Source organism: Hyla sarda, chromosome 9 (assembly GCF_029499605.1).
Source record: "Hyla sarda isolate aHylSar1 chromosome 9, aHylSar1.hap1, whole genome shotgun sequence".
Classification (NCBI taxonomy): domain Eukaryota; kingdom Metazoa; phylum Chordata; class Amphibia; order Anura; family Hylidae; genus Hyla; species Hyla sarda.
The window spans coordinates 32118426-32143594 of record NC_079197.1 but is presented as its reverse complement, the minus strand read 5'-3'; the positions used below and the strand labels follow the sequence as shown (position 1 = coordinate 32143594).

At 44.0% G+C, this 25169-nt stretch overlaps 1 protein-coding gene and 1 long non-coding RNA gene across 2 annotated transcripts in view; one reads left to right on the top strand and one right to left on the bottom strand.

Moving 5' to 3' along the window:
* NR5A1 (nuclear receptor subfamily 5 group A member 1) overlaps window positions 1-8709 on the bottom strand; it is a 229475-nt gene extending 220766 nt beyond the window's left edge. The window contains exon 1 of the mRNA XM_056538142.1: window positions 8471-8709. The gene's annotated coding sequence lies outside the window, so the exon portion shown is untranslated. The remainder of the gene's footprint in view (window positions 1-8470) is intronic.
* A 13676-nt stretch (window positions 8710-22385) lies between these two features.
* On the top strand, window positions 22386-23287 carry LOC130290270 (uncharacterized). Its single transcript, XR_008847546.1, has 3 exons — window positions 22386-22457; window positions 22530-22803; window positions 22917-23287. It is a non-coding gene; the product is annotated as an uncharacterized LOC130290270 (long non-coding RNA).
* Window positions 23288-25169: the final 1882 nt, after the last annotated feature.

Genomic DNA, 25169 nt, shown 5'->3' with positions numbered 1-25169 from the left:
CCGGGGACATGGCAACAGCGGTGAAGGGCGACATCCAGGGCAGCGGTGACGGTCCGGAGTGGCGGGGACAGGTGAGTACAACTTGATATACTTATCATTGCACGGATCCCTCAACATACGATGGTTTCAACTAACGATGGTTCATTTGGAACGGATTACCATTGTATGCTGAGGGACCACTGTTCTCCAGAGCTGTACTCAATATTCTGCTGGTGAGGGCACTGTGTACATACATTACATTACTTATCCTGTACTGAGTTATAGTTACATATATAGTTTTAGAGTTATAGTCTGGGTTATATCCTGTATTATTCTCCAGAGCTGAACTCACTATTCTACTGGTGGGGTCCTGTACATATATTACATTATTTATCTTGGGGGCCCCACATGTTGTCAGTCCACCCCTGGTGCAGGCATGTGGCTTGCTATCAATCCCAATTACAGCGCCTCAGATGCTTATAGGCCAGTTGCCTGTCAGGTAAAAATATAAATGCTGTGCTGCGTGCCCTGGCCCTACTTCTACTATGCCATTCTCTACTACTACCCTGCTATGTACCCCCCATGTGCACAGTGACATCACTGTACTAGTACACACTGTACTATGACATAACGGTGCATATTACAGTGATATGGAAAATAGTTCCTCTGAATGAAGGCGCTTGTCCCGATGGATGTATTTGGAATATTTTAATAAAATATTCCTAATAAATCAATCGGGAGGAGTGCCTTCATTCAGAGGAACTATTTTCCATATCACTGTATTGTTCCTTTACCGGACTGACTGACGTCATCCCGGGGAGTTCCTCGTGGCAGCTTTCCTGCACCTTTCCTTCCAGATGCCACTGTAGGTGTTGTGCCCTGAGCGCAACACCTAGGGGTAAGGTCTTTATGCTATTTGCACCCCCAAACGGTCCTCACTAGGGGCGCACCCTGTGTTGTTTTTCTATTTTTTTTTTTCCATTTATATTACTGTGCATATTAACCCTGGACTGTGACATCACTGTAAATTTTAACCCTGGACTGTGACATCAATGTGTATATCACTGTACTGTGATGTCACTATGCATATTAATCCTGTACTGTGACAGCAATGTGTATATTAACGCTGTACAGTGATAATGTACACAGTGACATCTCAGTACAGGGTTAATATGCACAGTGACATCACAGTAACGTGACGTGCCCACATTCTGTAGGAATTAATCCAAGCAGGAGGGTGTGTGGGTGGTCGGGACAGTAATTTTCCAGCACACCATTTTCAATATTTGGACCACTTCTCCTCTGGTTTAGGGACCTACTGCTAAAATGCTCCAGGATTACTCCTTAACTGATGCTGATCCTGCATATGTTCTTAAATCCTGGTTTTGATTCTTTTTAATTTCCTTGTTAAGTTGTCCAAACTGCATGCAGTTCACTGAGAAGGAGGGGGGTGTTCCATGACATTTGCCCTCACATCTTACATCCTAAGAGATAAAAATTGGCTGCTGTATATGCAGAGGCTCTGTGACATGCCCCCGGTTCACAGACCAGGTTAGTCTCACCCACACTTCCTGTATTTTGTCTCCACACAATGACACACAGGCAATAGCAAGACAGTGCTCTGGACAGTGGAGGGACAATGAAGTACTGTATATACTCGAGTATAAGCCGAGTTTTTCAGCATGATTTTTCATGCTGAAAACGCCCCCCTCGGCTTATACTCGAGTGAACTCTCCGCCTGTCAATCCCTTCTTAGTGGCCTTCAACCTGCGGACCTCCAGATGTTGCAAAACTACAACTCCCAGCATGCCCGGACAGCCATCGGCTGTCCGGGCATGCTGGGAGTTGTAGTTTTGAAACTTCTGGAGGTCCGCAGATTGAAGACCACTGCGGCCTTCGTCATTATCCAGACCCCCCCCCCCCCCCTTTAGTTTTCTACTCACCACCCCTCGGTGGGAAGGAAGGGTGAGCTGTTCTGGGCCATCTTTGCTGCAGGGACCGTCCGGTGGGTAGAGTTAGTCGTTCTGGGCTGTCCATTTTCACCGGGGGGGCCCTCTTCTCCGCGATCTGGCCCTGCGCCGGACTATTGAGGTTGCCTTGACAATGCCGCACAGGGACGTTCATTCACAGCCTGCGCATGAACATCCCTGTGCACCGTCGTCAAGGCAACGTCACTAGTCCGGGACAGGCCGGAGCACGGAGAAGAGGGGCCCCCCAGTGAAAATGGACAGCCCGGAACGACTAGCCCTCCCCACCGGGTGGTCCGTGCAGCACAGATGGCCAGGGCATGCTGGGAGTTGTAGTTTTGCAACATCTGGAGGTCCACAGGTTGAAGACCACTGATGAAGGGATTGACAGGTGGTGATGAAAAAAGGGGGGGGATGATGACGGGGGTCTGGATGATGACAGGGTGATGATGAAGGGGGGTGATGATGACAGGGTGATGATGATGGGGGTGTTAATGACAGGGGGGGGGGGGGGGGGATGATGTATTTCCCACCCTAGGCTTATAGTCGAGTTAATAACTTTTCCTGGGTTTTTGGGGTGAAATTAGGGGCCTCGGCTCATATTCGGGTCGGCTTATACTCGAGTATATATGGTATATTTTTCACCCAAATATAAACAAAAACAATGGAATATATATATATATATATATATATTATATAGTATATTTTATCTACATGCTCATATAAACTCATATTTACAAGCCTAAGATGATGTGTCATGCAAGACTGTCTACCTTACTACAACCAATGGTTGCGCTTAAGAAGAAAAAGATATATATTCTTATCCACTTATAACTGGCGGCCATATTTATTCAGTGGCTCATACGGTTTGACAAATTTGACACATCTTGTCTAACTTTTTATACCTACTATTGGTTGGCATTCTTTTGTACACCAAAATCTTGCCACAATTTTAGCACTTTTTGTCACATTTGAAGACATTCCTATTCATGTAAAGCCAGACGGTTTCCTGTAAAGCCTTTCCACACTGTTGGAAGAGGCATAAAAATCACGTCTAAAGCATATAATAAATATAAGAGAAGATGTATTAGATCAATGCATTTTACAATGAAGTCTAAGTGCAACCACAATAGTAGATCTTCCCCATTCTACTGTAGGCAAAGAAAGAAAAAAATTAAAAAGGAATCTTTGTATACAGTTTAATATTTAAAAAAAATAAGATTATACATTCCTTTTAAAGCTATAACAGGGGTTTATAAATGGCTGGTGGCCAGGTCTTTGCATTTTCTACACAATTACATATGTGCATATCACCTTGAAAGTTGGATGCCTTGACATATACTGTATTTCTTCTGTGCCTACAAATTAAATTATTAAAGTAGAAAATGAAAACTATGCCACATTTGAAATCCTGACACAGAGGACTGAAAAGAAGAATTGCTGCTTTTTAACAACAACAGAGCTTAAATATTTGTAAAATTATTACAATGTATTGGAATTATGCATGTGGAATTTCTCTAGTTACCCTCTGCCCGTTGTCCTACTACACTTTCTAAAGTAAAAGCAAGCATGAGAAGCTTTCTCTCCTTCCATCATCACATTCATGCCTTCTCCTGCAAATAAAGGAGCACATTTCTAAATACATGTGAAGGCCAAGTTATATAGTGCTGAATTATTTTTTTTTTTGATTTTACTAGGGTTTCTCGCATCAATTTCAAGACCCATGTTGATTTCACAGGAGCAAATAAAATTCATTAAAGGGGTACTCCAGCGCTAAGACATCTTATTCCCTAGCCAAAGGATAGGGGATAAGATGCCTGACCGCGGGGGTCCTGCCGCTGGCGACCCCCGTGATCTTTCACGCAGCACCCTGTTACCATCAGCCCCCGGAGCATGTTCGCTCCGGGTGTGATGACTGCCGATCACGGGGCCGGAGTATTGTGATGTCACGGCTCCGCCCCCGTGTGATGTCACGCTCTGCCCCATCACATAGGAGCGTGATGTCACATGGGGACAGAGCCGTGACATCACAATACTCTGGCCCCGTGATCGGCAGTCATCAGACCCGGAGCAAACATGCTCCGGGGGCTGATGGTAACGGGGTGCTGCGTGAAAGATCACGGGGGTCCCCAGCGGCAGGACCCCTGCGATCAGGCATCTTATCCCCTATCCTTTGGATAGAGGATGAGATATCTTAGTGCCGGAGTACCCCTTTATCTTTGTTCTAATGAATCCACTTTTTAAAACTTTTTTTCTTAACCAAAATAATGTATAGCAAACATTTCTGGCCCGGTTTCAGTGTCGACTCCAGTCCTTACTAGGAGATGCCAACAGGATTTCACATTGTTCTAATGACCGGTGCAATGCCACTCAGGAGCCCTTGTCATAGTAGGACTGGGCCAGCATAGCCTATTAAGAAGTGAGAGCGACAGCCATCACACCTCCCAGCGGGGGCAGATTTAAACGGCCTAGCTCAGATGCGCATGAATTTGGTTCCTACCTGTCACCAGCATTTCTGTTCCCCTGTGCCTATTATCTGAAATTCTGAGCTGACTTGGCCTTTGCCTGTTTATTGACTATTCTCTTGCCTGCTGAATTGGTATGACATAGTCCTTCTGGTTTTGATCCTCCTACTTGTCCCTGGTTTTTGCTCCTGTCTTTTCTGTGTTGCTAAGCGGGCCTGTATGACCTCCCAATGCCCTGTGCACTTAGCAAGTGTAGGGACCATCACACAGTTGGGGGCTGCCGTTTGGGGCAGATCGCAGATAGGAACAGTGAGTTTAGGTCTGCATTGCTCCTTACCTGCCATGACATAATGATTACAAATTAGTAATTGTTTTCAATATTTACATCTTCTGAGATGAAATAGACTGCATACTCTGATAGACAAAACTAAATAGACTTTATAAATGGCTGCTCAAAGAGCAGGCACGCCAACGACTGAAAGAGAAATATTTGTGCAGATCCCATGTTGCTGAATTCTTCCTCTGACATGATTTCTGCCAGCAAGAATTTTATTCCACAAATTCCATAAACATCTATGAGTATAGACAGTCTTTTTGTTTGTTGAATCAACAGCCCAAAACATTTAGAAGAAGCATGAAGGGTTAATGACAAGGATTTTCGTCTTGCTAAATTGCAAAATGGTTCACAGAGGGGTACACACTTTAAAATATAACTTTTAATCAGACACGTCTAAAACAAAACAATAGCACAGGCCCCACAACAAAAAGCCAGTGGTTCGGGATGACACCAGATCTAACAGTATAGACCGCACACCGGTGGAGGTGTGTCTGTGGAGGGGATAATGGGGGGAGCAGTGGTGCATGGAGTGCATATATCACCCTACGATGCCCTATCGGGGAGATGTAGTGTAGACTACCCCTGCTCACACAGGGACTGTCGGGGCACTCGCCCTAAAAAGAGCGACCCCTGCCCCGATATATCCCTTGGACTGCGCCCTATAAATCCCTGGCAATATATAAAATGCCCTTGCTCTGGTATACCCGACGCGTTTCTACCACATCGGTGGGTTCCTCAGGGGTTAACCAGGCAACTTGCAAAAAATCAATATCCCAATTTACAGTTACAATAATGTGAAAAGTAATCAAAGTAAGGGCTATCACCAAATAGAATTCACAAAAGTATTTACAATTTAGGAAATGCCATGAGTATATCTAACTATTAAGCACCTATCCAGTTTAGGCAATAACGGTGCTGATAATGTCAGTTGTCTACTGGCAGATGAATGCCAGCAGATAGTTACTCACGGTTACCACGGGTTGCCGCAGTGGCGGTATCCCCAGGTGCACTCCCACAATGGTGGGTAGCGCACTCAGCCGATCGGTGTCCTGGCTCTGAGAGCCAGGACACCGATCGGCTGAGTGCGCTACCCACCATTGTGGGAGTGCACCTGGGGATACCGCCACTGCGGCAACCCGTGGTAACCGTGAGTAACTATCTGCTGGCATTCATCTGCCAGTAGACAACTGACATTATCAGCACCGTTATTGCCTAAACTGGATAGGTGCTTAATAGTTAGATATACTCATGGCATTTCCTAAATTGTAAATACTTTTGTGAATTCTATTTGGTGATAGCCCTTACTTTGATTACTTTTCACATTATTGTAACTGTAAATTGGGATATTGATTTTTTGCAAGTTGCCTGGTTAACCCCTGAGGAACCCACCGATGTGGTAGAAACGCGTCGGGTATACCAGAGCAAGGGCATTTTATATATTGCCAGGGATTTATAGGGCGCAGTCCAAGGGATATATCGGGGCAGGGGTCGCTCTTTTTAGGGCGAGTGCCCCGACAGTCCCTGTGGGAGCAGGGGTAGTCTACACTACATCTCCCCGATAGGGCATCGTAGGGTGATATATGCACTCCATGCACCACTGCTCCCCCCATTATCCCCTCCACAGACACACCTCCACCGGTGTGCGGTCTATACTGTTAGATCTGGTGTCATCCCGAACCACTGGCTTTTTGTTGTGGGGCCTGTGCTATTGTTTTGTTTTAGACGTGTCTGATTAAAAGTTATATTTTAAAGTGTGTACCCCTCTGTGAACTATTGCACTTTCTGGTACTATTTAGTTTTCCCCCAAGTGGATTTAACTGTGAATAAATTGCAAAATGGAAACATGGGTGGTATAAGTTGACAATTTAAGAGATACTGAGCATACATCAATGCTAAATCTCACTGGACAAACTTCTTAGTACCCTACCCCAAAAGTAAGCCCTAGCAGGATTATCAGGGTGGGCTGCAATAAGCCCTACCCCGAAAATAAGACCTAGGCCAGGGGTAATCAACTGGCAGACCGCGGTCTAGATCCGGACCTTATCCGCCAGTAATGCTCACAGACTTCGCAACCCCCTCCCCCCCCCCCTTGGCTGGTCTTGCGGCAAGTTACCGTAACCGAGCCGGGGCAGGGGCAGGGATACCGTAACCGAGCCGGGGCAGAGGGGTGGGGGGCACTGTAGGAGTGTGGAGGAGGACAACGGGGGAAGGGGAGGATGGGGTTTGTTTGTGCGGAGGATGGGGGGATGCAGGAGTGTGGAGGATGGGGGGCTGCAGGAGTGTGGAGGATGGGGGGGGCTGCAGGAGTGTGGAGGATCGGGGGGCTGCAGGAGTGTGGAGGATCGGGGGCTGCAGGAGGATGGGGGGCTGCAGCAGTGTGGAAGATAGGGGTGCAGCATCCTCCACACTGCTACAGCCCCCCATCCTCCACACTGCTACAGCCCCCCATCCTCCACACTGCTACAGCCCCCCCCCAAGTTGTTCAAGGTACATACCGTAAATAAATAAGCCCTACCTTGAAAATAAGCCCTAGTGTGTTTTTTGTGACTAAAATTTATATAAGACCCGGTCTTATTTTCGGAGAAACACAGTAGTAACAGAGACATTGAGTCCACATACATATTGAAGAATTTCTGGTGCCAGATTGGCAGAGCAGAAGAGATTTCAACAGTGTGATTTCAAGTTATTCTCGTGAGAAGTAATATTGTCCATGACTCCTCCTGAATATAAATGACAAAACGAGAGATTGCTGGCTTTTACCCTTTTATTTAGGAGATCATATTTTAACCCATCCATGTCTAATATCTTTTATGCTCTACTATAGTGCTTTGTGCATTAGAAGTGAACATGTTAATTACCATTTTACTTTTGTGGATTCTGTACATTTATCTATAACAAAACTGAAGTTTAGTTTTTTTTTTGTATATATTATGTTGTATGCAGTTTTTTTTTATTTTATCTATTATAATAGATAATATCATAATAGGTGTGTAGCAGGTATAAATATATCACAAGTGCACTTATTATGCTTCACTTTCACATAAAATGTTCTTCTCTTTTTTCGCTTTATGTGTATATTTGTCTGGAAAAATTACTATGGAAACAACCTTAAAGATAAAGTTATTCTCTGTCTGAATTGTCCTTATATGGCAGAAATCTATGAATCGTTCCGTTGCTTCTTTCTATCCTGATCACCCAAAAGCTAAAAGTTTTAAAAAGTCTACTTACACATATAACATTTCCACAGAGTTGTGGATGCCATAATACTATTATGCCTTTGCTTTTTAATTTAGTTTTTTTAATATATCATTTTTTTTATACCTTTTTAAAGTTCCAGTTGCTCTAAGCATGTTGTGTTTTATGTAACACAGTTGGAAAACATAAAATGGAGTCTATCAACATCTGACCTTTACCACAAACTTAAGTTAGTCCTCTCCTCATCAAAACTAACGACATATCATATCTTTCCCCGCCACTTTGGAAACCATTTTGGACACTTATTTATGCAATGAAAATGAAAACAAAGAAAGAAGGCTGATCTCAACATTTTCTCAACTTAAGCATTAACTATATTTGTGTTTGCTCACAAAAAAAACAATCCACATTTAGACATTTCAAAAAGTAACGGTGACAAGTTTGTCTTGAAAATATACACAAATTAATGACCAAAGCTAAAAAAAAAAAAAAGTGGTAAAAATAAGAATAAAATAAGACAAGCTTACTTTGTATGGTTCTTTGGTTCTTCTTCGAAAGAAGACTTAAGTATGTCCAGATCTGAAGACGTTCGTTATCGCTTACAAAGTGAAACTGGGAAAGACCGGCGCTCGAATACAATATTTTACTCTAATTGTTCCATCCCATCAAAAAGAAAAGACAAGATAGTCTTGATTTATGTTATGGAGGGCACACACGAATCCTGTTTTGCACTTTGCTCTTAGTTGTGAATGCGTAAAGACTAGAATCTCTTGTTATAACTCTGTTTTATATCATTTATCCTATTGGTCCCTACAAACACGTGACCATGTAAAAAAAAAAAAAAATCTCAAACAACAAAAAGCATTATAAAAAAAAAGAGGTAAGACGGTTTACTATGCAAAATTCGCAGGGTATATATTTAGATCTATTGTGTATTCCATGTTAATAGTTAAAAATATAACACAAATAACTACAAATGTGAATGGGGGACATGTATGAAAGCATTACGTAGTTTTGCGACAGTAAGGTAGCGACTTTTTGATTGTGCAGTGCCCTAAGCTAAAAAAAAAAAGAAACTTGCTTACCAAAGTGCAAAGACGCAAAAAAGTTGCATCGCATGAAATAACCTACCAAATTTCCTCCAGCTCAAACATAAAGCAGAAAAAAAATTGCTTACGTTCAACAAATTTATCAACAGGCTGCAACCAGTTGATAAATAAGTCGCACCGAAGCAAAAAAATAGTAAGGAAACAATAACAAAAAATATAAAAAATACATAAGCAAACATTGATAAATGTCCCCCAATGTTATTATTATTATTATTATTATTATTGTTGTCAAGGAGGGACAGACAACAGTTTTCTGATATTAGGGTATCCCACTACTAAGACCCTAAACTAGTGTTTCCCAACCAGTGTGCCTCCAGCCTTTGCAAAACTACAACTCCCAGCATGCCCGGACAGCCTTCGGCTGTCTGGGCATGCTGGGAGTTGTAGTTTTGCAACAGCTGGATCACACTGGTTGGGAAACACTGCCCTAAACGATCAGCTGTAATCTGTGGTTGAACCCAGCAACCAGGGGTTATCCAGGAAAAAACTTTTTTTTTTATATATCACCTGGCTCCAGAAAGTTACCGTATTTATCGGCGTATAACATGCACTTTTTAGGCTAAAATTTTTAGCCTAAAGTCTACCTGCGTGTTATACGCCGATAAGCCACTGCAGTTCAATGATTTAAAGCGGGCGCTTTAAATCAATGAACTGCAGCGGCTTTGCAGGTGCAGAGACCGCCAGCGCTGCCGGCTTCTCTGCCCCTGCCTGTCCTGGGGTCTAGAGCCCTGCTGCCGTCCCTTCTCTCCCCCTGGCTATCGGCGCCACTGCCCGTTCTCTCCCCCTGACTATCGGTGCCGGCGCCCCATTGCCGGCACCGATAGCCAGGGGGAGAGAAGCGGCGCCGTCAATGGGGCAGCGGCGCCGACAGACAGGGGGAGAGAAGGGGCAGCGGCACCCATTGCCGGCGCCGCTGCCCCGTTGCCTCCCCCATCCCTGGTTGTATAATTACCTGTTGCCGGGGTCGGTTCCTCGCTGCTTCAGGCCTCCGGTGTGCGTCCCCTGCGTCGTTGCTATGCGCTGCACGGCGCGGCGCAATGACGAGTGACGTCATTGCGCCGTGCAGTGCATAGCAACGACGCATGGGACGTTCATGAATGCCGCAGTGCCGGTCCGAAGATCGCAGGGAAGCCCAGTGGCCAGACCCCCCCACGATCAGACATCTTATAGGGGCGGAGTACCCTTTAAGGACCTAATAACTATATTCTCCAACAACCTAAATATAAAGAACCCAATGTTAAGGGGGTACACCCGTGGAAAACTAATGTTTTCAAATCAACTGGTGCCAGAAATGTAAACAGATTTATAAATTAGTAAACAAGATACAGCAGTCAGCACTTCAACCCCCTTCTTTAGCTATATTCCACTCGGACACTGGGTTAGCGCAATGCAGACACTGGAGCTGCACCTGCTGCGGTACAGAAAGCCCACGAATAGGAAGAAGTCCATACAAATCCAAAAAAGAAGAAATAATGGGCTGCACGTGTGCACGCTTCATCAGACCCTGCCCTCTTAGGTGCATATCACCTTAAATACTCTCACCTAGTGACGTGGACGGAGGAGGGACCATCAAGTTTACAAAGATAACATGAAATACAATAAAAACATAAAAATACTGTTTAGGCAATGCAATTTTTCTGTTTTTACAAAAAGACACTAAAATCCAGCCTTTCATTCAGCCCCAGATTTCCTTGTGCATTGGTTTTAATTATCCAACGTGCACAAGGCACTGCTCCCTGGTTACCTCCAGTGTGGCTGGGCACACATTGGCCCTTATTTACTAAAAGTGTTGTGTAGGTTTCTTTGTGGGTTTTAATACCCTACAATTTATATTTGATGGTATTTACTAAGGTTTCCCTACATTTTGTTTTTTTTTTACACATGCTCTGATCTGTCTGGTTTTCCTCAACTCAAATCCACTACATTTTATGTGGAAACCTTAGTAAATATGTTTGGTTTTTGTGAAAATGTCAGGAACACACCCCTTTTTGGAGACCATGCCCCCTTTTCCCGGCAGTCACGCCCCTTTTTCTGGTTTTCCTTTGCAAAATGGAGAGTTAGCCGGCTTTTTTTTCAATTCTGGCACAAAATCTGGCACAGACAGAATTTCTAGCGCAATGCGACAGAATCTGGCGCACAACCCGACAAAACATGTTGTCACGATTCGGCAGGCTGGAGGTGGATCCTCTGTGCCAGAGAGGGATTGGCGTGGACCGTGTCGGTGGACCGGTTCAACGTTGCTACTGGTTTTTTACCAGAGCCCGCCGCAAAGCGGGATGGTCTTGCAGCGGCGGTAGCAACCAGGTCGTATCCATCGGCAACGGCTCAACCTCTCTGACTGCTGAGATAGGTGAGGTACAAGGGAGTAGACAAGAGCAGGGTCGGACGTAGCAGAAGGTCAGGGCAGGCAGCAAGGATCGTAGTCAGGGGCAACGGCAGGAGGTCTGGAACACAGGCTAGGAACACACAAGGAAACGCTTTCACTGGCACAATGGCAACAAGATCCGGCAAGGAAGTGCAGGGGAAGTGAGGTATTAATAGGGAAGTGCACAGGTGAAGGTACTGATTAAAAGCCATGCGCCAATCAGTGGCGCACCGGCCCTTTAAATCGCAAATACCCGGCGCGCACGCGTCCTAGGGAGCGGGGCCGCGCGCGCTGGGACAGCACAGACGGGGAACGAGACTGGAAAGCGGGTCGGGATGCGCATCGCGAGCGGGCGCGTCCCGCATCGCGAATCGCATCCCGGCTGGGGACATTATCACAGCGCACCCGGTCAACAGGTCTGACCGGGGCGCTGCGAACAGGAGAACACTGTGAGCGCTCCGGGGAGGAGCGGGGACCCGGAGCGCTCGGCGTAACACATGTCGGGTTTGCAATATTAAATGAGGGCCATTGTATGCATTTTTATGCTGGGGATCGCCCTTAGCAACAGATCACAAAGGCAGGATCTGCTCCCCCAGCATAAATGCACAACTGCATTTGGGGTTGAGCATTTCCTGCCATTTGAGAACACGTATTTGTTGTTGTTTAAAAACAATACCAGCCCAGAACTGCAGATTTCTGGTCACTTTATATACCAAATAAAAAATTAATAAAAAGCTATCAAAAATCTATCAAAACAAACTAATAAGACTACAGATCACAGCGCAACAAATATGCCCTTATACAGAACCTTATATGAAGAAATAAAAGCAAACCCCTGCAGTATTTTCTTTTTTTTTGCTCTCCATATATTTCTACTCATATATACATTATTATTTCCCTCACATATATCTTCCTGCAGTGTAGTCTTTAAAGGGGTACTCCGGCCATAAGACATCTTATCCCCTATCCAAAGGATAGGGGATAAGATGTGTGACCGCGGGGGTCCCGCCGCTGGGAACCCCCGCAATCTTGCATTCAGTACCCACCTCGGGAGCTGCACGCCGCGCTGCCTGCTCAGAATCTGCCGTTTGACTACCACGGGGCCAGAGTATCATGACATCACAACTCCGCCCCTGTGTGACGTGACGCCCCACCCCCCGCTTTGCAAGTCTATGGGAGGGGGTGTAATAAAATAACTAAGTGTTAAAGAAAACAAAAAAAAACAAATACGAATTACTGGGCTGTTCATGGACAAATGAAACAGCATTTTGTCAACAAAAAATAGAACGTACATTTAGAGTATAAAGGAAAAAAAATGAAAAGACAGTTGATATTGATTTTAATGGATGGAACCTTTATTCACATAATTTTTTTTTTACAGATGTTTGGAAAATTCAAACACATTTGAGCCATTTCATTGTAATTCCATTGTTGTGGTACACAAGTCTGTAGGTCTAGAGCTCAGTAAAAAAAGATCAAGTTCTGGCTCTTGTTAATTCAAGGTTTTCGATTGGGACAAGAAATAATAGAAAAAACCCTTCAAACAAAGTACTGTATTTTTTTTTATACACCCTGTTCCAAATTATTATGCAAATTATATTTAAGTGTCACATAGATTAAAACTTTAGTTTTTTCAGTTTAACTCATGGATGGCATTGTGTCTCAGGGATCTGACACCTGTGATAATTAGACTGCCAGGTGAGCCTAATTTAAGGAAAAAATACTAAAGGTGGGTGTTCCACATTATTAAGCAGTTCACCATTTTCAAAGCAATATGGCGAAGAAAAAGGATCTCTCTGCTGCCGAAAAGAGTGAAATAGTTCAATGCCTTGGACGAGGTATGAAAACGTAAGCGTTAAGAGATTTGTGTTATGATCTGCGCTCCGGCCGCAGATGCTGGCCGTGAGCGCATGGCCCCGTCTCCTTCTGCTGCCGGCGGGGCTGGGATTCGCATCAAGGGACGCACCCGCATGAGAATCCTGGCCTGTCACTCACCTCTTGCTCCTCCTGCCTCCTCCTCTGCCTCTCTGCTCCGGCACACATGTCCCCGTCTCCTAGGGCGCGCACGCCAGTGCGCCCATTAACCCCTTAAGGACACAGGGCGTATCCATACGCCCCCATTTCCAAGTCCTTAAGGACACAGGGCGTATGGATACGCCCTGCCCATTTCCAGCCCCCGCCGCTAGCTCGAGGGGAGCCGGTGCCGGATGCCTGCTGAAATCGTTCAGCAGGCATCCCGGCATATCAACCAGGGGGGTCATTATGTCCCCCCATGTCGGCGATGGCCGCAGATCGCTGGACAATTCAGTCCAGCGATCTGCGGCGGATTCCGGGTCAATTGGGTCTCCGGTGACCCGATATAACTGGCTGATCGGATCAGTCTCTGACGGCCCTGAACAGCAATAGCCAGCAGGGGTGAGGTGGCACTGGTGCCACCTCACGATCGCCCTGATTCGTCGACCGGCCGACCAATCAGGGCACCTGCTGCGGGTGTCACTCCCGCAACCCGCTACGCCCCTCTTCCGGAGGATGTGAGCGGGAAGAAGACCCCGTGAGCTGGGGACCCCAATCCCCGGCATCCCTGTTGGGATCGGGGCCCCAGTAGCGGCGGCGGCGAGGGACTGACCTGCAGTGGCGGCGTGGAGCAGCAGTTGGAGGTGAGTGACAGCCACCTGCTGTTGCTTAGCAACAGCTCCCAGCATGCAAAAAGGGATGTAGTTATGCAACAGCAGGAGGCAGACCACCACAACTCCAGCATTCCCTTATGGGCATGCTGGGACTTATAGTTTTGCAACAGCTGGAGGCACATTTTTTCTATGGAAAAGTGTACCTTCAGCTGTTGTATAACTACAACTCCCAGCTTGCACAATCAGCTAAAGTGCACGCTGGGAGTTGTAGTGGTGCATCTGCTGGTTGCATAACTTCAACTCCCAGCATGCCCGTTGGCTGTCGGTGACTGCTGAAAGTTGTAGTTTTGCAACAGCTGAAGGCATACTGGTTGTGAAACACTGAGTTAAGTAGAAAACCAGTGTGTCTCCAGCTGTTGCATAACTACAATCGCCAGCATCCCCAGCCAAAGTAGTATGCCTCCAGCTGTTGCATAACTACAACTCCCAGCATGTACGGTCTATCAGTGCATGCTGGGAGTTGTAGTTTTGCAACAGCTGAAGGCACACTGGTTGCAAAACACTGAGTTTGTTACCAAACTCTGTGTTTCACAACCAGTGTGCCTCCAGCTGTTGCAAAACTACAACTCCCAGCATGCACTGATAGACCGTACATGCTGGGAGTTGTAGTTTTGCAACAGCTGGATGTTTCTCCCCCCCCCCCCCAATGTGAATGTACAGGGTACACTCACATGGGCGGAGGTTTACAGTAAGTATCCGGCTGCAAGTTTGAGCTGCGGCAAATTTTCTGCCGCAGCTCAAACTGCCAGCGAGAAACTACTGTGAACCCCAGCCCCTGTGACTGTACCCTAAAAACACTACACTAACACAAAATAAAATAAAAAGTAAAAAAACACTACATATACACATGCCCCTACACATCCCCCCTCCCCTCCCCAATAAAAATGAAAAACGTCTGGTACGCCACTGTTTCCAAAACGGAGCCTCCAGCTGTTGCAAAACAACTACTCCCAGTATTGCCAAATAGCCACTGACTGTCCAGGCATGCTGGGAGTTTTACAACAGCTGGAGGCCCCCTGTTTGGGAATCACTGGCGTAGAATACCCCTATGTCCACCCCTATGCAAATCCCTAATCTAGGACTCAAATGCGCATGGCGCTCTCACTTTGGAGCCCTGTCGTATTTCAAGGCAACAGTTTAGGGTCACATATGGGGTATCGCCGTACTCGGGAGAAACTGTGTTACAAATTTTGGGGGGTATTTTCTGCTATTACCCTTTTTAAAAATGTAAAATTTTTGGGAAACCAAGCATTTTAAGTAAAAATAAAAATGTTTTTTTACATATGCAAAAGTCGTGAATCACCTGTGGGGTATTAAGGTTCACTTTACCCCTTGTTATGTTCCGCAAGGGGTCTAGTTTCCAAAATGGTATGTCATGTGTTTTTTTTTTTTCTGTTCTGGCACCATAGGGGCTTCCTAAAGGTGACATGCCACCCCAAAACCATTTGTCGCTCCTTCCCTTCTGAGCCCTCTACTGCGCCCGCCGAACACTTTACATGGACATATGAGGTATGTCCTTACTCGAGAGAAATTGGGTTTCAAATACAAGTAAAAATTTTCTCCTTTTTACCCCTTGCAAAAATTCAAAAATTGGGTCTACAAGAACATGCGAGTGTAAAAAATGAAGATTTTGAATCTTCTCCTTCACTTTGCTGCTATCCCTGTGAAACACCTAAAGGGCTAAAACACTTACTGAATGTAATTTTGAATACTTTGGGGGGTGCAGTTTTTATAATGGGGTTATTTGTGGGGTATTTCTAATATGAAGACCCTTCAAATCCACTTCAAAACTGAACTGGTCACTGAAAAATAGTGAGTTTGAAAATTTTTTGAAAAATGTCAAAATTGCTGCTGAACTTTGAAACCCTCTGGTGTCTTCCAAAAGTAAAAATTCATAAATTTTATGATGCCAACATAAAGTAGACATATTATATATGTGAACCAAAAAAAATTTATTTTGAATATCCATTTTCCTTACAAGCAGAGAGCTTCAAAGTTAGAAAAATGCAAAATTTTCATTTTTTTGATCAAATTTGGGGATTTTTCACCAAGAAAGGATGCAAGTTACCACAAAATTTTACCACTGTGTTAAAGTAGAATATTTCACGAAAAAACTGTCTCGGAATCAGAATGATAAGTAAAAGCATTCCAGAGTTATTAATGTTTAAAGTGACAGTGGTCAGATGTTCAAAAAATGCTCTGGTCCTTAAGGTGAAAAAGGGCTCAGTCCTTAAGGGGTTAATTAAGTAACACTTGTGGCTCAGTAAATAAATTCCTCCACCTTCCACACATCCCTGCCAGATCTTTGTTGCCCTAGTGCCTGAGAGAAAGCGCTTCTGAGTATTGCCTGACCTTGCTCCTTTTCCGCCTGCCTACTGACTACCTGCTACGTTCCTGACTATGCTACTGTGCCGCCTGCCCTGACCTTCTGCTATTCTGACCACAAGTTACCGTATTATAACTGGACCTTGAATTTCCTCAGCCGCGTGTGTGGTCTAGCCATGCCAGGGGTAGCGACCTGGGTGCCACCTGCCACAGCAAGTCCATCCCGCTTTGTGAAAACCAGTGGCACCTTAGACTCCGCTCTCTGGTACGGTCCGTGTCATCAGCCACACAGGTCCAGCGGATCCACTACCACCAGTGTTCCTGTCTACTGAAACGTGAGTGTTACAGTAAAATCCGGCCATGGATCCCGCTGAGGTACCCCTGCCTGAATTTGTGGATCTTCCCTCTTTAATGGACAAAATTTGGACTGTATGGTTCACTTCCGTACTGAATATCTTGTCATGCAAGTGGGAGTGTTGCATAAAGAAAAGATTTAATTCTATGTACTGCCACACTGTACTTCTGAGATTCTTATTGGCCTTCCCTGGCTAAAACGTAATTCCCCGCATCTGGATTGGAAAACTGGAGAAATTGTTCGCTAGGGACAATTCTGTCAAAATCGTTTTCTCCAACCAGTTCAGTCTAAAGTTGTTTCTCGTCTTCCTCCTTTACCTGGCCTGCCGTCACCTTACCAGGATTTTTCTGACATATTCTGCAAGAAGCAGGCTGAGTCTCTGCCTCCACATGTGTGTAAATGTCCAAACTATAAAAAATATATTGTTAATTAAACCGCACGGTCAATGGCGTACGCTCGCGAAAAAATTCCAAAGTCCAAAATAGCGTGTTTTGGGTCACTTTTTATACCATAAAAAAAGGAATAAAAAGCGATCAAAATGTCTGATCAAAACAAAAATGATACCAATTAAAACTTCAGATCATGGTGCAAAAAAATGAGCCCTCATACCGCCCCGTACGCAGAAAGATAAAAAAAAAACTTATAGGGGTCAGAAGAGGACAAAATTTATTAATTTTCATGCATGTAGTTATGATTTTTTCCAAAAGTACGACAAATTCAAACCTATATAGGTAGGGTATCATTTTAATCGTATGGGCCTACAGAATAAAGATAAAGTGTAATTTTTACCAAAAAATTTACTTTGTAGAAACGGAAGCCCCCAAAATTTACAAAATGGTGTTTTTTCTTCAATTTTGTGGCACAATGATTTTTTTCCCGTTTCGCCATAGATTTTAATGTAAAAAAACTGATGTAATTACAAAGTAGAATTGGTGGTGCAAAAAATAAGCCCTCATATGGATTTTTAGGTGCAACATTTAAAGGGGAATGATTTTTTTTTTGTTTCAATTTTTTTATTGAATTTATGAAAGCACAAGTCAACATTGCGCAAGGCGCAAACATTATGAAAGTTACAACAATGCAAAATCTCGTAAAGTTCTGGACAGCTGTATGTATCACAAAATATAAAGATACAGTATGCTCAGAAATATGCATCACGAATGACACTGTAGGTAATGAATACTGCAAGTTCAATTTGTTAGGACAGTAGGACACATATCAGCTTTTCAATATAAACAAGAGTCAGATAGTATCCAACAAACTATGCAATTAAAAACAAGTAGATTAAAGGAAAAGGAAAAGAAAGGAAGAAGGAATAGGAAAAAGAGGAAGGGAGATGCTGCATGTCCAGTAATCAGCTTAGATTATTAACTAAGAGAGATGCCCATATTGTGAGTATATTGTAACCAAGGGTTCCATAAGCGTTCCAACTATATGACTTTATCGGTGTTATATGCAATTGCTCTTTCACTTTTATATAATTGTTTCAGTAAATCAATGAGTTCAGAGAGGGATGGGAAAACCAAGGACTTCCAATGTCTTATGATAATAAGTTTTGCAAGAATAAACACTTTGCATAATATCAATTTAGTTTGTGGATGGAATTGGTCCAATCCAAAGAGAAGTAATGCAGTGGAGGGGGTTAGTGATATTTTCGTGTTGGAAATTTTTTTGCATAATAACCTCTACTTCCATCCAATACCCAGTGAGAAGTGGACATGACCAAAGAGTGTGTAATATTGTCCCTCTATTTCCACAAGCACGCCAACATAGTGGAGACGATGAGATATATATAGTATGTAATATGGAAGGTGTTAGATACCAACGCAATCTAGATTTAATTGCTGCCTCCAAATGTCATATGCAAGGCAACGCTTTGCGTGCCCATTTAAACGAGGTAGCCCACTCAGATGTAGAAATTGTACAGTTTAAGTCTATTTCCCAAGCTTTATACTGGGTGTAGGAAGACAAAGATTCTGAGGATTCCAAAATATCATAAAAAGTTCTCAGACCCTTCTTCTGTAGGCGTAAAAGTTGGAGAGTATCTTTATTATAAGACCAGTTTGTTTGAGTATACAATTGTGGAAAATGCCTAATTTGTAAAATCTTGATTGGGAATGGAAAACAATTGTTGAAGTTTGTCAAATCGTCCGACTATCCCCAGGGTATGATTTTTAAAAGGTAAGGAGGAAAAAATGTAAGTGGAAAAAAAGAAAAACGCTTGGTCCTTAAGGGGTTAATTTCTTATTAGTTAAAAGTGAGGTAATAAATATACAAGATTTTCCAGTACCTGAAATACACAATACATTTATCCAGCAAACCTTTAGCATTTCAGTCACCCGATAATGTTTTTTTTGTGTTGCATGTGCCGTGAACCAGAATTTTCGACAAAAAATCCAAAAACTCTACTCTCCACTTAACTCAGAAAATTCTACAAAAGGGCATGGCCATCAGTGAAAATGGCCGTGAAACTACATTTTCAAAAGAAACCTATAATTTTACTAATGTTTCCACATAAAATGTGGGGGATTTGAACTTTGGAAAACCCGACTGTTACGCCGAGCGGTCCCTGCTCCTCCCCGGAGCGCTCGCGGCGTTCTTCTCTCTGCAGCGCCCCGGTCAGACCGGCTGACCGGGAGCGCTGCACTGACACTGCCGACGGGGATGCGATTCGCATAGCGGGACGCGCCCGCTCGCGGATCGCATCCCAATCCACTTACCTGTCCCGGTCCCCGGCTGTCACGTCCTGGCGCGCGCGCGGCTCCGCTCCCTAGGGCGCGCGCGCCAGCTCTCTAAGATTTAAAGGGCCAGTGCACCACTAGTTGGTGCCTGGCCCAATCAGTGTAATTAGCTCCCACCTGCTCCACATCCTTATAACCTCACTTCCCCTTCCCAGCATTGCCGGATCTTGTTTCCCTTGTGCCTAGTGAAAGCGTTTCCTGTGATTGCCTTACCAGTGTTTCCAGACTTTCTGCCATTACCATCGACTACGAACCTTGCCGCCTGCCCTGACCTTCTGCTACGTCTGACCTCGCCTCTGTCTAGTCCTTCTGTCCCACGTCTTCTCAGCAGTCAGCGAGGTTGAGTCGTTACTGGTGGATACGACCTGGTTGCTACCGCCGCTGCAAGACCATCCCGCTTTGCGGCGGGCTCTGGTGAATACCAGTAGCCGCTTAGACCCGGTCCAACGGTACGGTCCACGCCAATCCCTCGCTGACACAGAGGATCCACATCCAGCCTGCCGAATCCTAACACCGACAGTTCAGAGCAGGTGTAAAAAGAGCACAACGTAGGGAAAATCACCAAATACAGGATACAGTAGTAAATACCATGGAAAAATACCTGTCATAAATGAAAACCCACAAAGAAAACAACACTCTACTCTTAGTAAATGAGGCCCAATATGTCCAACATTTATTGTACAGGTTGTTAGTTTTGAAGATGCAAAATAGCTTTATGTTAGGTGGGAGCTTGGGACCTCTTGAGCCTTGTGTCCATCCTGTTGGTCTTCTTGGTTGCTCTTCACATTTAGGTGTATACTATTATTTTATATCCCATCAAGTGATGGACATTGTTCAAAGCTGATTAAGCAGATGCTTTCATATGTAGAGCAGTGAATATATAGTATGGAAATATAAATACAAAGGTGTTATAACAATAGGTCTCTTTAGAATAAATTGTACAAAAAAACATTTTATGGAAAAAGTTTTAATGAAATGAATTCACACAGAATTAAATTCACTTATAACTCACTTTGTTTTGTTCTATTGATATTTGTACTTTGTAAATTGTCCATTAATAGATAATACAGGTCAAAAGATTTTATGTTCTTCTAGTGACATCTTTCAGAAAAAAAGGAACATGAATAGATAAAAACTATTACTTTTTAGAGTTAGACTATAAAACAATGATAAATATAACATGGCTAAATACACTTGCTTACAAAAAAAATAATACTAATAATAATAAAGCACCTAGACCGAAATATAACTAGAATCCCATGAGCCCCAGGTCAAAGTTTGGACTTGTGTTCCCCCGCCCCCTCCTGACTAATATTCCCCCATATTGTGACCATGTAGCAATTGACTCCAGCAATGGCTCTTCTCTTTTTCTTCTCCAATTGGCCATGATGACTTCTTCCAGCCATGACACTTTTCTGCAGAATGTGACAGAAAAATATCCCAGACTCCTACCTCTCCAAAACTCGTCAGACGTCTATACAATCTCTCCATCTATAGTCTCCCAAACTGTAACCCTCCCACCCTTAGTGCCCCTAGTTAGGTAGTCTCCCCATTAGGCAGGTACAGATGTGGCAAAATTGTGGTATATTTTGTTAAAGACAGACATACCCACAATGCTTATTGAAATACAGTGGTCCCTCAACATACGATGGTAATCTGTTCCAAATGTACCATCGTTTGTTGAAACCATCGTATGTTGAGGGATCCGCGCAATGTAAAGTATAGGACAGTGGTCTACAACCTGCGGACCTCCAGATGTTGCAAAACTACAACACCCAGCATGCCCGGACAGCCGACGGCTGTCCGGGCATGCTGGGTGTTGTAGTTTTGTAACATCTGGAGGTCCGCAGGTTGAAGATCACTGGTATTGGAGGTTGTACTCAAGTGTCCCCGCCGCTCAGGACCGTCACCGCTCGTCACCGCTGCCCTGTATGTCGCCCTCCATCGCTGTCGCCGCGTCCCCGACGCTCCGGCAAGGCCTCTGCTTCCCCGGCATCCTCGCTCTCCGTCGCTGCCATCACATCGCTACGCACGCCGCTCCTATTGGATGACGGGACAGCGTGCGCAGCGACGTGATGACGACGATGGAGAGTGCCGATGATGCAGGGATCCCGAAGAGGACGCGCCGGAGCCCCGAGGACAGGTAAGTGATCGTCAGCGGACCACACGGGGCACCGTAAACGGCTATCTGGTGGCAGCTGAAGCAGTCTGCGCCGCCGGATAGCCATTTATGCGATGGCCCCGACATACAAAAGCATCGTATGTTGATGCTGCCTTCAACATGCGATGGCCTCTGAGATGCCATCGTATGTTGAAATGATCGTATGTCGGGGCCATCGTAGGTCGGGGGGTCACTGTAACTTAACACTGACTAACGTAATAATGAATAAACATTTACTGAAAATGAACTGAAGAAAATCAGACATTGCTTCTGAATTGTGGTTCAATTATAATAAGTTAAAAACAAAATAATGAAACGGTCATGGACAAAAATGATGGTTTCCCTGAACTTAATATTCTGTGGCACAACCTTTTGAGACACTGCATTGAAGTGATTTCTGTAACTCTCAATGAGACTTCTGCACTTGTCTCCTGGTATCTTGACCCACTTCTCATAAGCAAACTGCTCCAGCTTTCTCAGGTTTTAGGGTTAACTGCTCAGGGCTCTTGGAAGAGCGCTCTCAGAATAGTCAAATGTTTTGCTCTTAGCCATTCCCAGGTGTTTTTAGCTTTGTGTTTTGGGTCATTATCCTCTTGGAGGACCCATAATCTGCGACTGAGACAAAGCTTCCTGACACTGGGCAAAACGTTTCACTCCAGAATGCCTTAATACTCTTGAGATTTCATTGTATCCTGTCCAGATTCAAGACACCCTGTGCCAGATGCAGCAAAGCAGCCCTGAAACATAACCGAGCTTCCACCATGTTTTACAGTAGGTACAGTGTTCTTTTCTTTTTTGTATGCTTCATTTTTGCATCTGTAAACATAGATCTGATGTGTCCAGATAAGAAAAACACCAGTGGCACCGATACCTTATCAACGCAGCACCTCGAGATGGACAATGGCGATATTCGGGCAGTAACCAGAACCTTCAGATGCGGTGATGCTAGGACAGATATGCAGCAATAAATGTAATGACCAAGAAATACAAAAACAGGTGTCCTGCACTCACCGCTTCAATTCTGATTATTCGGCTCCCATTTCTGGCTGCTCCTCCGGAACCGGGGCTGGCGGACGCGTGGGGCGCTCAGATCTGATGTGTGTAAAGTATAGAAATGGTAAGGTAGTACTCACCCTCCAGCTGGTGTATATATACATATATATATATATATATATATATATATATATATATATATATAATCCTTTATTAAAACACCACAACAATGCACAGGACAAAGGAAATGAAGAACAGATTCACCGCTGCTCTCCAAGGTCCCGGGACGGCTCTGTTTCACAGCAATTACCTATGGATCTGATGTGTGTTGTCAAAAAGCTCCAGTTTTGTCTCATCTGTCCAAAGGACATTTTACTGGAAGTCTTGTGGCTTTGAGCTGAAACACAAAGTCTGCCCTTCAAACCTGAGAGACCTGACGAATTTTGGACCAAAATACCTGTAGACAAGTGCAGAAGTCTCACTGAGAATTACAGAAATCTCTGGATTGCAGTGCCTGCCTCAAAAGGTTGCTCAACCAAATATTTTCTTCAGGATATCATTGTTTTTGTCTACGCTAGTTTTCAAAATGAACCAAAATTCACAAGCAAAGTCTAATATTCATCAGTTCGTTTTCAGTAAATCTCATTTATCATTACTTTTGTCAGTTTCAAGTTATTTGAGGGAGCATAGTGGGTTTTTCTGTCTTAAACAGAAAGGTAGCCCCCCCCCCATTAGGCAAACAGTCCCCCCAGTAGGGGGGTACTTCCCAGATTAGCCAGGAAGCCTCCCACCTCCCTGCCTGCTAACATAATAATCATTATATATATATATATATATATATATATATATATATATATATATATATGCAAATCAAAAATAGTTGCAGTATCTTGTAATGCCTTTTTTATTGGACTAACAGAATTTTGTAGAGACAGGCTTTCGGGATTCCTCCCTTTATCAAGTCCAAAGCCAATTTGAGATTGAGATTTGCTTTGGACTTGATGAAGGGAGGAATCCCGAAAGCTTTTCTCTACAAAATTCTGTTAGTCCAATAAAAAAAAGTATTAGTTTTCTACCGGAGTACCCCTTTAAGCCTTCCAGTACTTATCAGCTGCTGTATGCCCTTGAGGAAGTCATGTAATCTTTTAAGTCAGACACAGTGCTCTCTACTACCACCTCTGCCAATATTAGGAACTGTCCCCACCAGCAGCAAATCTCCATAGCAAACCTCCTCTGCTCTGGACAGTTCCTAACAAGGACAAAAGTGTCAAAAGGAGCACCATGTCTGACTGTAAAGAATTACACAACTTCCTCTGGGGCATGCAGCAGCTGATAACAGGCTGCAGGTTTTTTTTATTGAAATAATTCACAAATCTGTAGATTTGAAAACAGTTTTGTCTTCGAAATATCCATTTAACACTTTTCACCCTCGAATTGGGATTAGGGAAAGCCATGTTTTTACAATTTAAAAGTGGGCAAAAAAAGTTTGATCATCTCCAGTTTATTCCTATACAAGGCATGGATACCTGTCAACAGGTCCCAAAAATGTAATTAAATAGCCCTGGGTGCCCTGATCACCCACCTTTTTACAGATTCTTGATACACCCTTCCTTTCCTGAGATATGAGAGTTTATAGTTTGTCTGAAAATCCACGGAATCAGTCAGAAGGACGTGAATGAAATTTTGATAATAGGAGTGTCGGGTGATGGGCGAGATTATACAGTCAGGAGGTGTGAATGTTGCACATTAAAGGGGTACTACAGTGGAAAACATTTTTTTTTCTCCAAATCAACTGGTCTCAGAAAATTTTATTGATTTGTAAATTATTTCTGTTAAATAAATCTTAATCATTCCAGTACTTATCAACTGCTGTATGCTCCAGAGGTAGTCGAGTAGTTCTTTTCTGTCTGACCACAGTGCTCTCTGCTGACACCTCTGTCTATGTCAGGAACTGTACAGAGCAGGAGAGGTTTGCAATGGGGATTTTCTCCTACTCTGGACAGTTCCTGACATGGACAGAGGTGTCAGCAGAGAGCACTGTGGTCAGACTAAAAAGAACTATACAACTTCCTCTGGACCATAGAGCAGCTGATAAGTACTGGAAGAATTAAGATTATTTTTTATAGAAGTAATTTACAAGGCACCAGTTGATTCGAGAAGAAAATATATAGTTTTCCACCGAAGTACCCCTTTAACCCCTTCCCCCTTTGGTGACTTTTGTTTTTTCTCTTCGCCTTCTAAAAATCATAACACTTTCAATTTTACACCTAAAAATCCATATGAGGGCTTGTTCTTTGTGCCAACAATTTTACTTTGTAATACCATTAATTCTGTGAGGGGTGAAGTTTCCAAAATGGGGTCACATGTGGGGGGGGTCCACTGTTCTGGCACCCTGGGGGGCCTTGTAAACGCACATGGCCCCCCTTCTGTTCCAACCAAATTCTCTCTCCAAAAGCTCAGTGGCATTCCTTCTTTTCTGAGCATTGTAGT